Source organism: Dipodomys merriami, unplaced genomic scaffold, assembly GCF_024711535.1.
Source record: "Dipodomys merriami isolate MVZ:Mamm:240054 unplaced genomic scaffold, mDipMer1.0.p SCAF_635, whole genome shotgun sequence".
Classification (NCBI taxonomy): Eukaryota; Metazoa; Chordata; class Mammalia; order Rodentia; family Heteromyidae; genus Dipodomys; species Dipodomys merriami.
The window spans coordinates 187,568-201,853 of NW_027206219.1; the positions used below are offsets into that span (position 1 = coordinate 187,568).

Below are 14,286 nucleotides of genomic sequence, written 5' to 3' on the forward strand. Positions count from 1 at the left end.
GTTGGCCGAGATGCTGCGGCCGGCTGTGTGTCACACACTGCCCACCTACCGCCAAGTGTCAGCTGCGCTCGCCCTGCGACAGGTGCGAAGGACACCTGCGCAATGTGGCCGCCGCTACATGTACCTAAAAAGCAAAATCCGAAGCGGCAAGCCCCCCGGGCCCTTCGAAGCGAAGATCCGCGAGCTCATGGGGCTGCTGGGCAACGATCAGCAGGACAGGTGCGCCCACTGCCGCTGCCACCCGGCGCCCTCTGCGCCCGCGCCGGCCCCGGCCCCGGAAGAGCCAGGTAGGCAGGCGGCAGGGCGGGAGAGGGGAAGGGACAGCAGGGGCGGGGAGGGGAAAGGCGATGGGGCAGGAGGCTGGAAGGGGCGGCCGGGTCCGGAGGGTCAGAGGCCTGCAGAGCCCCCGCCCCCATCGACTCCGCGCTCCCTCCCGCAGGTGCCGCGCCGCCCTCGGCCCCCAACAACCTCTTGCAGCCTACCATGCCTTTGCTGAATGCTGCCTTGCCGCAGATGCTGACGCGCCTGGGCGACATCGTGGGCATGCTGGGCCCGCTGCAAGACCAGCTGCTGACCCAGAACCAGCACGTGGAGCAGCTGCGCGGCTCCTTCGACCTGGCCATGGGCTTCATCCTGGGAAGTGTGGCCACCCAGCGCGGTGTCCTGGGCAGGCCGAGCTAGCCGCCCCTGCCAACCCCCCCCCCCCATATTAAAAAAATAATAAAGTTCCTAGCACTTTTATCTGGGTTTCGTGAAGTCTCTTTTGGATCCAGGATATAATAGATGTAGGCCCAAGTGAGATCCAGGACCCCGGGCCTTGAGCTCAGAGACTTTGGACTGGTGTCAGAAGAGCCACTCCCTAGGGGACAGCTGTGGAGAGAAGTTCCTAGCAGGAACTTAGAACTCAAAAGCCTCTAGAGGTAAGTTGAAAAGCCTGGCCAGGTATAGTGGAAGGGGCAGAAGGGGAGGTGGGATGCAGCAGAACTCCCAGCCACAGAAGAGTTTGGGATGCTCCTCTCCCCAGTGGAGGCAGATTAGGGTTCTTAACCTGGAGTCTGGCCTCACTTGGGTTGTCTTACTTGTTCTGTCTGACCATTTGGTTTGTGTAGCCACCTATCTCTGTCTGTTTTAGTTGACATTTCTGTCTAAATGTCTGAGAACCACAAGCATGGAGAAAGGGATGAGATGGAGAATCTCCTGTTAAACCTATGTCTCCAACCCCAACCTCAGATGTTGGAGAAACCTTGGGATGAGGTGGAGAATCTCCTCTCAAACTTAGGTCTCCACTCTGGTGCTGATAAAATTCCAAGGGGAAAGCTTATTTGGCCCAAGCAGGAAAAGTAAGAAACAACTTCTTTTTAAGCTAATTCTGAGATCACTGATATCTTGCTTTTTGTAGAAATGCACCAAACTTCTTTATCCATCACTTTTGGAAATGCTTTTAGATCCCTTTTCTTATTTTCAGGAAAAAGCCAGGGCATATGAGTACTGTTACCCAAGGTCATCTCTGCACTCTCTGCCAGGTAGATTGGCCCTCCCTTAATGTAAAATGGCTGCAGGAGAGTTCCTCTAAACTAACACCTCTCTTCTAGGTTCAGAGTTATTTGGGGGCTCTCAGTCACCAAAACAGGTCCCCTAAATGCCAGAGCTCACCATTCTCTGAAAAAAAAAAAAACCCCAGACAATTATTCAAGTTATTAGAATCTGTTCTTTTTGTTCATTTGGACATCTCTGGGGGAATAAAAGTTCCAGCTCTGTCTGGGCTTGGTCATAGACCTGCTCTGTTTTGTCTGTGTTGCAGCAGTGAAGAGGTGGGCATGGGAGGTCACAAGCCCTTACAAGCTTCAGGCTGCATTTTCCTGCAGAGGCAGCCGGAGGTGAGGGCATAGACAGTTTGAGCCTCGTTTGGACATTTGGCTTGTCCGAACAGTTAAAAAAATTGTAAAATGCTCTTGTCTAAAAACAAAATTGGATAAAAGATAGGCTAGTTCAGTTTCAGGTGACTCCCACCTAGCCTTCCTCCAACTGAAGGTATTCACAAGGCCAATTGGTAAAATGCATTGCTAAACAAGCAAGCCCTGGGTAAATGAAGCTCAGCAAAGGCACTTTGTTTTACAAATCTTAAATCTTAGATCAAGATTCTGGACTGATTTTCATTTTTGTGCACTTTAAGTTTTGTATGAGTATGTTGGAACATGTTCAAGATGAAAATCAGCATGCTGTTAAAAAAAGTTGAAACTCTAAGGAAGGTCATCAGATTTGTATGCCAAATATCTTAAAGGATTATTGTATTGTTTTAAACAGGAAGTTTAGTTAAACTTTCTAAGAATTCTTTAATTTACAAATCAAAATCTGTATTTTAAAATTCGGTATTTTAAAATGCAAAGGTTGTTTACACTGCAATCAAGTTATCTGACTCAACAAAAAGGCATTGGCTGTTTGGGATTTAGTTCCCTCTGCTAAAACTTGGGGATACTATTAGAAATTTAAATATAAAGGTTTATTTAACACTGTCAAAGATTTTACCTGTTCTGTCTAAAACTATTTCATTCAAGAACCAAGAAAAAAAAAGGGAAAAACTTAGACTCTAATAGAAGACCTGTCTTTTGAGGTGAGGGATGTAGAGGCAGACGTGCAGCTCAGCCAGTCATGCAGGGTGGGACAGGCCCTGGGGGGAGTCCACGCATGGTAGAAGAGGGCAAGCTGGCACAAAGGCAGTTCAACTAACCCTGAAGAGTTGGGTGCATGCACATTCCTTAGGAGGGGCTGTGTGGCCAATCTTTGTCCTGTCCCTTTCTCTTGCAGACAGACACAGGAAACATAATGGTAAAAATGAGTGATGTCATGATCTGATTGGTATTCCTAAAACTGCCACTTGGATGTATTAACTTTGAAAAAGCCTTAAAAATATGGTTAGAAAATTTATCAGTATATGATTTGCTTTCATTGATACTCTGCAATTGGATATGTTTTTTTAAAAGGCATATAGGTGGGCTGGGAAGGTGGGTCAGTGGTAGAGCACTTGCCTTGCATGCATGAGGCCCGGGCTCAGTTCTTTAGCACCACATAAGCAGAAAAGAAACAACCAGAAGAGGCACTGTGGCTCAAGTGGTACAGTGCTAGCCTTGAGCTGAAGAGCTGAGAGACACCGCCCAGGCCCAGAGTTCAGGCCCACAACCAGACACCCCCCACCAAAAAAAGGCATATAGGTGTTAAGTCTAGCTTCTTGGTACAGTACTGGTGATTAATTCTTGCATTAACAAAAAATGGTCATTTGAGTTCAAAAGTTTTTAATGTATATCTGTTTTGTTTTTTTTTTAATTGTATTTTATTTTATTTGAGAACATACTGTACAGGGGGGCTACAATTACATGGGCAGGATAATGCATACATTTCTTACCAAGCATTGCAGCCTCCTCCTTTGTTTACCCTTCACTTCCCTTCCCCGCCTCCCCCCTCCCCCCACCCAATTTTACCCCCCTCCCCCCCACACACCGACATTGTAAAGCTGGTTTTGACATGACATTTTGTACTTCTCATTGTTGCAACAGGTCCACCTGAATCCTTAAACGACTTGTTTGTCCCCATCTCCTCCACATGTTATACTTACATCAAATATAGTGAAAGCGGGGGTTACACTGTGGGGGAGGGACATACAAAGCAACAAAGAAATAATCTTATAAATGCGTTAAAAACACATGCATGAAAGAAACGAAAACATTAAAATACATATTTAAGGGTTCATTTTCCTAACATCACATTATCTGACCTTTTCCGCTTGACTCATACCTATACTAGATATTGCAAATAAGGGAAACCATGGGACCTATGCTTCTTTGGGCCTGGCTTACTTCACTTAATATAATTTTTTCCAAACCTTTCCATTTCCTAACAAATGGGGCAATGTCATTCTTTCTGATGGAGGCATAGAATTCCATTGTGTATATATACCACATTTTCTTGATCCATTCATCTACTGAGGGGCATCTGGGTTGGTTCCATATCTTAGCTATGGTAAATAATGCTGCAATAAACATAGTTGTGCTGGTAGCTTTAGTGTGGTCTTGTTTGTAAACATTTGGGTAAATGCCCAAAAGTGGGATTGCTGGGTCATAGGGGAGATCTATGTGAAGTCTTTTGAGGAACCTCCATACTGCTTGAGCTGAAGAGCTGAGAGACAGTGCCCAGGCCCAGAGTTCAGGCCCCATGATCAGACCCAAAAAAAAACGTTCACAGCAGTTAAAAGATGCTTTTGTGAAATTAATGTGATATATTTTGTTGTTGTAGTTTGCAAAGTCTGGGTATTGTCCCTAAGCATTTTTATGCTCAAAGCCAGCACTCTATATCTTGAGGCACAGTGCCACTTCCGGCTTTTTTCTTTCTGCTTATGTGGTGCTGAGAAATCAAACCCAGGGCCTCAGGCTAGCAAGGCAAGTGCTCTACCACTGAGCCACCTTCCCAGTCCCTAACAAGTACTTTTCTCTCTGGGCTATTTTTGAACACAATTCTAAGATCTCATTACCCAGAATAGCTGGAATAATAGGCATGAGTCACTGGCACTTTGTTTGATGTATTTTGTAAATTTTAATTATGTTTTAAGATTTTTGTTTCACTATAATGTACAATGTTCTACACATATATTTTGATATATGTATATATTTCTGATGACAAATAATCTCTAAAAATGTATATCTTTCTATACATAATATATATATATATATACATATTTCTGAAGACAGACTTCTTTATAACTTTTATGCTACTATTTTTGACTTTATCTTTCCAAAGATATAGTCTACTTTTCCAAAATTTTCCTAGCAATAAATCACTAATATTTCAATAGAATGTAGTTTATTACTTTCAAGGAAATTTAAAATATACACATGATATTGTAGTAACATTTATATTATATTACATGAAATAATTCTGTTCAAACTTAAAAATTTGTGTGAAGTGGAGGGGAGAGAGGAAGTTATATCATACTGGTTAGGAATTTGCAATACTTCAAAAATCTATTCCATAATTTGTCTTATGCACATAGTCAAACTACTTCTTATGGTTTCATTTTTTGTTTATTTGCTCAAAATTTTAATATGGATTCAACCACAGTGGTAACATTAAAATTATTAACCAGGGCGCTGGTGGCTTACGCCTGTAATCCTAGCTACTCAGGAGGCTGAGATCTGAGGATCACGGTTCAAAGCCAGCCCAGAAGTGGCACTGTAGCTCAAGTGGTAGAGCGCTCGCCTTGAGCTGAAGAGCTAAGGGACAACACCCAGGCCCAGAGTTCAAGCCCCACGACCAACAAAAAAAATAAATAAATTAAATAAATAAAATTATTAACCAAAAACATAGATTCATAGATTCATAACCAAAAATCATAGATACATATCAGACTTTCAAAAGTTAGCACTTACGATGCTAATAATAATTTTGGTGAAGATGATGATGACCACAGTGTACCCTGATAATGACAATGTTGTGATTGAAAAGGAAAACACTTTACTGAGAAAATTTTGATAATTCATCTTATCTAATGGGCAGAGGCAGAGTGGTAAGAAGAAATCTAAAGTGCTTCCACAATATACAAATATATATATATATATGTATATATATACATATATATATCACTAATATAGCTGGCAGCTATATTAGTGATATTTTTAGCGATAAGGACCACAGGTGGAAATAATTGATTTAGGGAAAAAACTCTCTGATATTTCTAAAATTTATATTAAACAGATACAAAATAGGTCTGTTTAGACATCATCAAAATGTCTACAGCCAGGAATATGAAAAACAATAATAAAATTGGGGGTCTTATTGAAGGGAAGAGAAAAAGGAAATTCAGACACAAGTGTGAGCAATGTGAGCAACAGTGTGGACAAGATTGGAAGAAAGCAATAAATAAGGAAACAAAAAAGTAATAAAAGATTTTCAGAAGTAAAGGAAGGAAAGAATTTGCAGGAAGATATTCAAGGAAATATGCCACCTGGATTTGAAAAGTAAGAGGACATAGAGAAGTTCAATAAGAACAGTGTTTTGGTGAAGTCATATTGATAAAATTTTTGAAATATGAATGTGAAGCCATAAAATTCTGGATCCATGAGTTCAACATATCCTGTTGATTTTAAATGTTGGGAACAAACACTTTCATCCTGATCTTAGAAGAATTATACAGGGGCCATGATAGGATGGGAAGCAGAAACAAAGGAGTAGGCTACAATTCTTGATAAGAAATGTACTCATTATCTTGCCCGTGTAATTGTAAGCCCTCTGTACAGTATTTTCACAATAAAAAAGAAATGTACTCATTATCTTGCTCATGTAATTGTAACCCCTCTGTACAGTATTTTCACAATAAAAAGGAATGAAAAAGAAAAAAAAGAAGCATCCCTCATGTCAATTATGGTGCCTTTTTGGTAGCTTACAGAATGTGGAAGGCACTGTTTAGGCCTGTTCTTTTCCAACGGATACACCCAACACTACCAAAAAGAACAACAACAAAAAAAAATTATACAGATACAATTGTTCTGAACTTTACTTAGCGGTATTCTGTATAAATTTTTAATTGTGAAAATGCTGTACAGTTACAATTACATGGGAAAGATAAGGAGTACATTTCTTATCAAGCAATGTTGCCTCCTCCTTTGTTTCCCCTTGCCATCCCTTCTCATATCCCCCCCCCTAAAGTTTGTAAAGTTCGTTTTTGAATATTTTTGGGGGGAGGTCTGGTCGTGGGGCCTGAACTCTGGGCCTGGGCGCTGTCCTTCACCTCTTCAGCTCAAGGCTAGTGCTCTACCACTTGGGCCATAACACCACTTCTGGCTTTTTTTCTTTTGGCATATGTGGTGCTGGGGAATTGAACCCAGGGCCTCATGCATGCAAGGTAAGGACTCTACCACTGAGCCACCTTCCCAGCCCCATTGTTTTTGAATATTTTTGAAGCCTTTGTTTAGCCAGGAGTTTATACATTGAACTATAACTCAGACAAACCTAACTTGTCCTACAGTTCCAATTCTTGGCCCATGTATCCACATCAGTTTGGGATATTATTGAAATATCTTTAGATATGTTTGGATATCTTATCAGCCTATTCATAATAAATGTCGGACAAGTAACACTAAGTATTAGGTTGAACATACAGCTTTACTGATGTGATTGAAGATTCTCTGAATTTATTCTTCTTTAGAATAGAAAATTCCTCAATAGCCATTGAAACATCATAACTGCCATATAGTGTATTTTAAACTCTAGTTCTTATTAGGGATATTTCTATGTTGAAATAACCCTATCAATCAACCTACCACAAATTCAAGTGCTCTTATAAACTTCAAGCTTTTATTGAATGGAAGAGTTCAGATATTACCCTCACCACTAGGATTAAATGCCTAAAAAGATAAGACATTTTGCTTTAGTGCCTTTCTTTCATTTTCTCATACCCATTTTCAAGTAGGGAAGGATGATGATATAACAATAATACAATGGTAACTTGTATTAACACAACATCTAGGATCTAGTGTAAATTCAGATGCTTACTAATTTGTCCAGATTTTGTGGATATTTATATTTCTCCTGGGAAAACTAATGAGCTCCAAGAAAATGTCCCTAAGGAGCCTTTCAATTCTAATATCACTGTTCATCTCAAAATGCTTTAAATTCGACATCCTCTACTGTGGGCGTAGGGTTATACTGTGCAACTTTTCTCCTCAGAGAGTGAGTACTGCCCTATTGCTTAACATGGACAAAGTACCTTCATACATAGACTGGGCGTGTGCAAACAAGTAGTGGTAGTTAAACAATGTTCTTAGCAGTTTGTAAAGATGAAATGGAAATAGAGCAACTATGAACTCAAAAGGAATGTGCAAAAAAGACAAAAGCACAAAGTAGAATGTGCCAAGGAAATGCAGAAGTCTGATTTCAAATTATGTGCTCAGGTGTGAGGGTGTGTTCAAAGTATAGCTTCAGAAAATGTAGTTGGATATCTTTGGGGGAAACACTGCTTTAAACTATTCTGGGATAATTGTACAAGTAGAAGCCCCTCGCTCTGACTCTAATCAGCCACAACATCATCAACTTTGGGACTATTTTCCACGTGAAAAGTGAGAAAAAGAGGGCTCATTACATTTAGTGTTCAGGTTGAAGTAGTGGAAATCACATAATTTTTCTTATAAGTCTTCATTTATTTTGGAGCATTACAGTAGGAAAAAGCCAAGTAAATATTTTGCATGTACCTAAATTAATTGGGATGTATTATATTGGTCTCTCTTTAACTGGGAAATTATAGATTATGTCTTTTTATACTCTAACTTGGGACAATGATCTATCTGCTGTCAGTTATTTTCTTCTCTTCCCCATCTTTTGCCCTTCCACTTACATAATTTTTATTTAAAGAGACATATCCCATATGATATTGGATATCTTCCTGCCTAATTCAGTGCAAGATATACATTAGACTCATCCAGATATCCCCAACACATGTACCACCATGAAATCTTATCTTACATAGAAATCGTGATTTTAGAATGTCTGAGGAGGTGGCATCTGTCATTTTAGAATGACTCTAAATGATACTTACATGCAATCATGTTTTAAACCAATATGCTCCTCAGTAGATGAATGAATTGACAAAATGTGGTATATTCAAACACAGTAGAATTCTATGCTTACAATTCATAAGGAATTGGAATGACTTGGAAAAATCCTACTAAGTAAAATAAACAAGACACAAAGAAAGATTCCATGGTTTCCCTAATTTGTAATAAGTAGGGAATATCTAGGATAGTCCTAGAAGTTGAACAGAATGGCTCAATAGCTATGTATAAGATGATGCTGAGCAAAATGAAGTCCTACATATGAAAACAGAGGTTTTTCTTTGTGGTTGTTGTTTTTAATGTACTATGTGGTTTCTTTTTTCTTTTGTGTTTTCCCCTATGTTTTGTCCCCTGCTATATTTGATTTCAGTATCATGTGTCATTGTATATACATTTATCTTAATGTGGCAAGGGAAGTGGAATAATAAAATGGTGAGACAAAGGACAAATGGCAAACTAATGCAGTAGCAATGCACACAACACAACATGTTTGAAATATACATTACAACTTGTGAGGGGTATTGAGGTCAAGGAAAACTGAGGAAAGTGAGGGGGGGTAAAAAGTTTGACTTGTTATGTACTCACTACCTTACAATTACTGCAACCCCTTCTATATATCACCTTGACAATAAAATTAAATTGAAAAATAAGCTACAAAAAATATAATTTCAATGTGTTGGTATGGTAAATATTATTCTATTACCCCTTTTTTTATCAAAGGGTCATCAACTTGAAGGTTATCAAACTATACAATATTTTCACAATATACTTGCCATTATTTTGGAACAAAACATTATTTTAATATTATCTCATACTAACCCGAAAATGTTCAATTCTATGGAAACTCCTAACTTATAAAACTGAATAATTGTAAAGAGGACAGAATATATATGTTCTTTAAAATTCCTATGACTACTAAATACTCATTTTCAAATTCTGAACATGCTATACCAGAGACATTTAAAACAGTATCTGTTTGCACTTTATTTAATTCTGCAATAGATGCAGTTTCCAATGGGATGTTACACATTTAAAAGTCAACAGATAAAATAGCCATTTTCTGGTAGAAGATAAAACTATGACCTATCTATAACAATTAATTCCTGAAGAGTTAACATTTGTTCATCAGAGTAAGCTATTATTTCTATGACAAAAATCCCAAGTTTTTATGCCCAACAGTTTACAACTTGTAAGGTGCACCTTAAAATTCCCTAAATTTATATCATGACTAGCTTATCACTACTGTGAAAATATACTGCACTTCTGCTGTGATACACTCCCAGTTGTGTAAAGAACACTACACTAAACTTTGCTGCAACATTTCCCTCCAGCGGTATTCTTGAGATCAGAACACTTGCAAGTATTATTTATTTTTATGTTATTATATATTATTATTTTATGTATCATAGATATTCAGGAGATCTGAATATCTGAATATTAAGATCTGAAGATTATGGTTCAAAGCCCACTCAGGCAGAAAGTTTTCTTAGATTCTTATCTCCAATAAACTGCTAAAGAAAAGCCAGACAAAATTGGCACTGAGGTTCAAGTGGTAGAGCAGTAGCCTTGAGCAAAAACAGTCTCAGGGACAGTGCCCAGGCCCAGAGCTAAAGCTTTAGTACAAACCAAACAACAAAAACGAAATAAAAACACACCTCAAACCTAGCTTTTTACTCATTGTATACAGACGTATGTAATTAAGGAAATTTCTTCCTGTGCTATGTATAGGTAGAAGAAAAAGGATGACACAATTATTCTCTTCATACCATGTTACACCAAAGTCTCAAAAAATTGCTCTTTTTCTAAATTTATAAATCAATAGTATCCATTTGTTAGCAACTCTTGCTAGATTTTTCACATTATCATGCTATACATGAATTAATGGAATTATCTATTAACTAAGTTTTAATTATACCTCACTTGAAAGAATATTCTAGGCAAATAGAATGCCAGAATCATTTGTGAATTTCTAAATTAAATCTTCTACTTGAAAACAATTTTGTAGTATCCTATAGAATATGAAATTACAAGCAAAAACTACTTATTTTAAATCTAAATTCTAATTTAGCCAGGTCTACAAAGTCCTACATGAGATGAACTTTGCTATTTCTCCAGGCTTAAGCTTTTGTATTCCTTCATAATTTCTTTGTAATCCAACAGAATGATGCTTACTTTTTCAAATATTTGGTTGGGAATCATGAGCTATTTTCTATCGAGGAATGTTCTGTAATGAAGACAGCATTTAAAACACAGGTGAGGATTATGTATGAGTTGTATATAGGAAACTTGAATTCTCAAAACATAATGACATAATTAACCCAAACTTCCAACTTTGTATTCCTTTCTTGTTCTTTGGATTGTTTTATTGAGGCAAAATTATACTACCTGGTTGAGGGAAAGTATCGTTATATAATTCCACTCTCTAATCTCCTATCTTAATTTGAGTGCTAGAATCCCAGGTTTGTATCACATTGCTCTGCCATATTTTGTTGGTTTATTTAATCTAGAAACAGACTAGCAATTCTGAATTTCTCCAATGATCTTATTCACTAGACTGACTGCTCAGACTGTTTATGTACAATTTTCAAAAACGTTCTAACATTTGACACAGGATATGAACATTTTCAGATGCACCTGCAGGGGTCTCTGTTTCATTCCTCCATGGATCTGATTCCTTTAATAATGATTACTTGATTTTCTTACTATCTCTGTTCCGTAACTTTGTAATATTCTCAAGCTTTTCTGGGAAAGTTCACTTGAGGGCTTTCTAATATTAAAAAATTATCACTTGTTCTAGTTTTACTCAGGACATATTTTCTATTACTTTCTAACTTTTCTACACATTCTGAGAGTTGTTTCATATATATGTGTTTGCACATATAAGTGCCTCTGTTTATGTGCATGCTTTTATGTATGTATGCCAAAACCTCAAGCTCTTATTCAACAGTCTTGCTCATAACTAGTATTCCATCACTTGAGCCATTTCTCCAATGCAACTTTTGGCTGGTTAATTATAGGTAGTGTCTCAAAGACTGTTCTGCCCAGGCTGGATGCAAACTGAACTTCCCAAACTCCTTTACATTCTTAGGTTTCATCTTTCCAAGAGTATCAGATTTTAAACTAGTTACATTTTTGTGAGTGTAAAGTCTAAGCTATAGCCCAGATTTTTAACTCAATAATACATATAAAGATAGATGAACATACACATTACACACCTTGAGTGTACACTGTTAGAAATGGGATCTTAAGAGGGGTGCCAATGACTCACGCCTATAATCCTGGCTACTCAGGAGGCTGAGATCTGAGGATTGCAGTTCAATCCAGCACAAGTAGGAAAGTTTCTGAAGAACTTATCTCCAATCAAGTGGTAGAATGCTAGCCTCGAGCTGAAGAGTAGAGGGAGAGTGCCCAGGCCCACAAACATCAAAAAAACAATAAAAGGAAAGAAAGGAAAAGAAAAAAAGAAATGTGATCTTATCCACCAATTCATTGCTAGTATAATTCCTGCTCTCTCAACATGGCATTATTTCCAGTTAATTCCATGCTCTTATATCCGAATTGCTTTGGAACTAGAATTATTCCTCCCTTCTACTTTTCACAAAATTCCATGATTAGCTGTCATGATTTAGAACTAGTAGAAGAAACAGAGTGGCCTCATCCTTCATATTCCACTTAGTAGTAATGCTTTCTCTATATCACACCCATAGATCTACCTACTGGCTTTGGCTTTATTATTTCAAAATTGTCTTATTTGCAGAGTCTTCTATTCTGTATTGAACCATTATACTTAAACATAGAACTTCTTTTTCTCCAATTATTCTTATTGTTTCTCCTACTGTTAACTTATGTATACTTGGGAAATAATGCAAAACACACACAAATAAATGTTTCTGAGACCTTCTTCCCACTCAAAATTTGTCTTAATTTACAGACCACTTAGGAAATTTGAACTTAAAGTACTCCAGGATAATGGTTTTTTCATGTTTTTTATTGTAAAAATGGTGTACAGAGGGGTTCAAAACTGACCCAAGGGAGAAAAATTTATGTGGCTTATCTCCAATTAGTTGGAAATACAGCTGTAGCTTTAGTGGTATAGTAGTAACCTTAAGCAAAAATGCTTAGGGTCAGTGCCCAGACCCAGAGTTCAAGTCCCAGAATCAGCCCCCAAAATTAAAATAAATAGAAGACAAAATAACTCCAGTTATGGCTCGTGATAGTATGCCTAGTTTGCATGAAATTCTGAATTTGATTGCCACCAGCAAGAAAAATACACAAACCAACAGAAGATGTTTCCAAGGAATCTCCAAGTCTTCTTTCACTTGGGTACTATAATATATAGTACATAACCAGTCAAATCTGACACTATGTACATGCCTTAGTGTGAATGTGTGTACATACATGCACAACCGCTCACCAGTGATTTGGCATTATCCTGCCCATGTAATTGTAACCCCTCTGTACAGTATGTTCACAAAATAAATTAAAAAAAGAAATGTCATGAACATGGGACTTGTGAGATCGAGAAATGTTCGTGTGTTCCATGGCACTGCCTGTCAGCAGAGGGACAGCGTTATCTGCTAGACTGCGCATGAGTGGGCTGGTGTAACTCAGGCACCCAGGTACATTGATCAGTAGAGCTAGGAAGCTGGGAGAAGCTTACAAACCCCGTGCCTTCACCCAGAGAAGTCCCTGTGAAGCTCAGACCCACATAAGAGTGCAAAAGGAGGGAACTCAGACAAGAATTTTACAGGGAAATGGAGGTTTCCAGCAGATACAATCTATTTCATTAGCAAGCTTGGATCCTCAGCACACACAGCCAAGGGGTTCAAGCCAACAAAGCCATAAACAAAGCCTTGCCACCTCCCTAGGCCCTTCTGTACACTCCAACTTGCCTTGATGTGAAGCCCATCACAGCCAGGAAGGTAGAACACACAGTTTAAACTCGTCCCTGCCTGTTCTCTAGAACACTGCTGTGAAAGCTATGGGACCTCTGTCATTTTAGTTGAGAATCCACACTGAACAAACCCTCATGCTTCCCCTTCCCCCAGCTCATGCCAACTCTTCTCCGGTATCTGAGCGATTCTGCCTCAGCAAGTCTGCACATATGCTGTATCAGGCTGCAGGAGATCATTTCACAGGAGAGGGAAGAAAAAACAGGCATAAATCTGAAAGTTCAGGTAGAATTCCAACCTAGTCCACAACCACCTCCAAACCATTCCCCTGTAGCAGATGGGTACCTCTGCCTGAATAGAAATGGCGAAAGTCATCGAGGAATTCATCTCATCCCTTGGTTGCAGTTTTTCCTGCTTTGTGGAGAACATGCTCAGAAATCCCTTGAACTCCCTGGAGTAGATGCCAATGTTATATATACACACTCAGAAAATAGTGCATGTAACTGCTCCGTGATCAGATTCTCTATGTAGAATCAAAGGCCAAGGGTCCTAGCGGTAGAAAGTGATGTGTGAGCAGGGTAAACTCATGCAGAATACATCTCTATTACTGGATGGTCATTGGTAAAGTTCAAGATGTAAGAAGCCTCTCAAAATGTCACCCTGACCTAAGCAGATGGTGACAACAGGAGCTGTATCCCCTCTTCAGATGTTGTCATGGTAGCTCACGCCAAGGACTGGCAGCAAAATGGTCTAGAAAAGCTGAGAGAAACAGTGGACACATTAGTGTTCAGAAACATATC

General features: G+C 38.8%; 1 protein-coding gene across 38 annotated transcripts in view; it reads right to left on the minus strand.

The window, feature by feature from the left end:
• The window catches only part of LOC138815294 (protein FAM114A2-like), a 214,093-nt gene that overhangs the window by 95,417 nt on the left and 104,390 nt on the right, over positions 1-14,286 (minus strand). For 4 of the 38 annotated variants that reach the window (XM_070004625.1, XM_070004613.1, XM_070004603.1 and 1 more), the window contains one exon: positions 3,515-3,638. The exons of 27 other annotated variants lie outside the window; for them this stretch is intronic. The gene's annotated coding sequence lies outside the window, so the exon portion shown is untranslated. 7 more of the 38 variants (XM_070004624.1, XM_070004610.1, XM_070004611.1 and 4 more) reach the window with 5 other exon arrangements.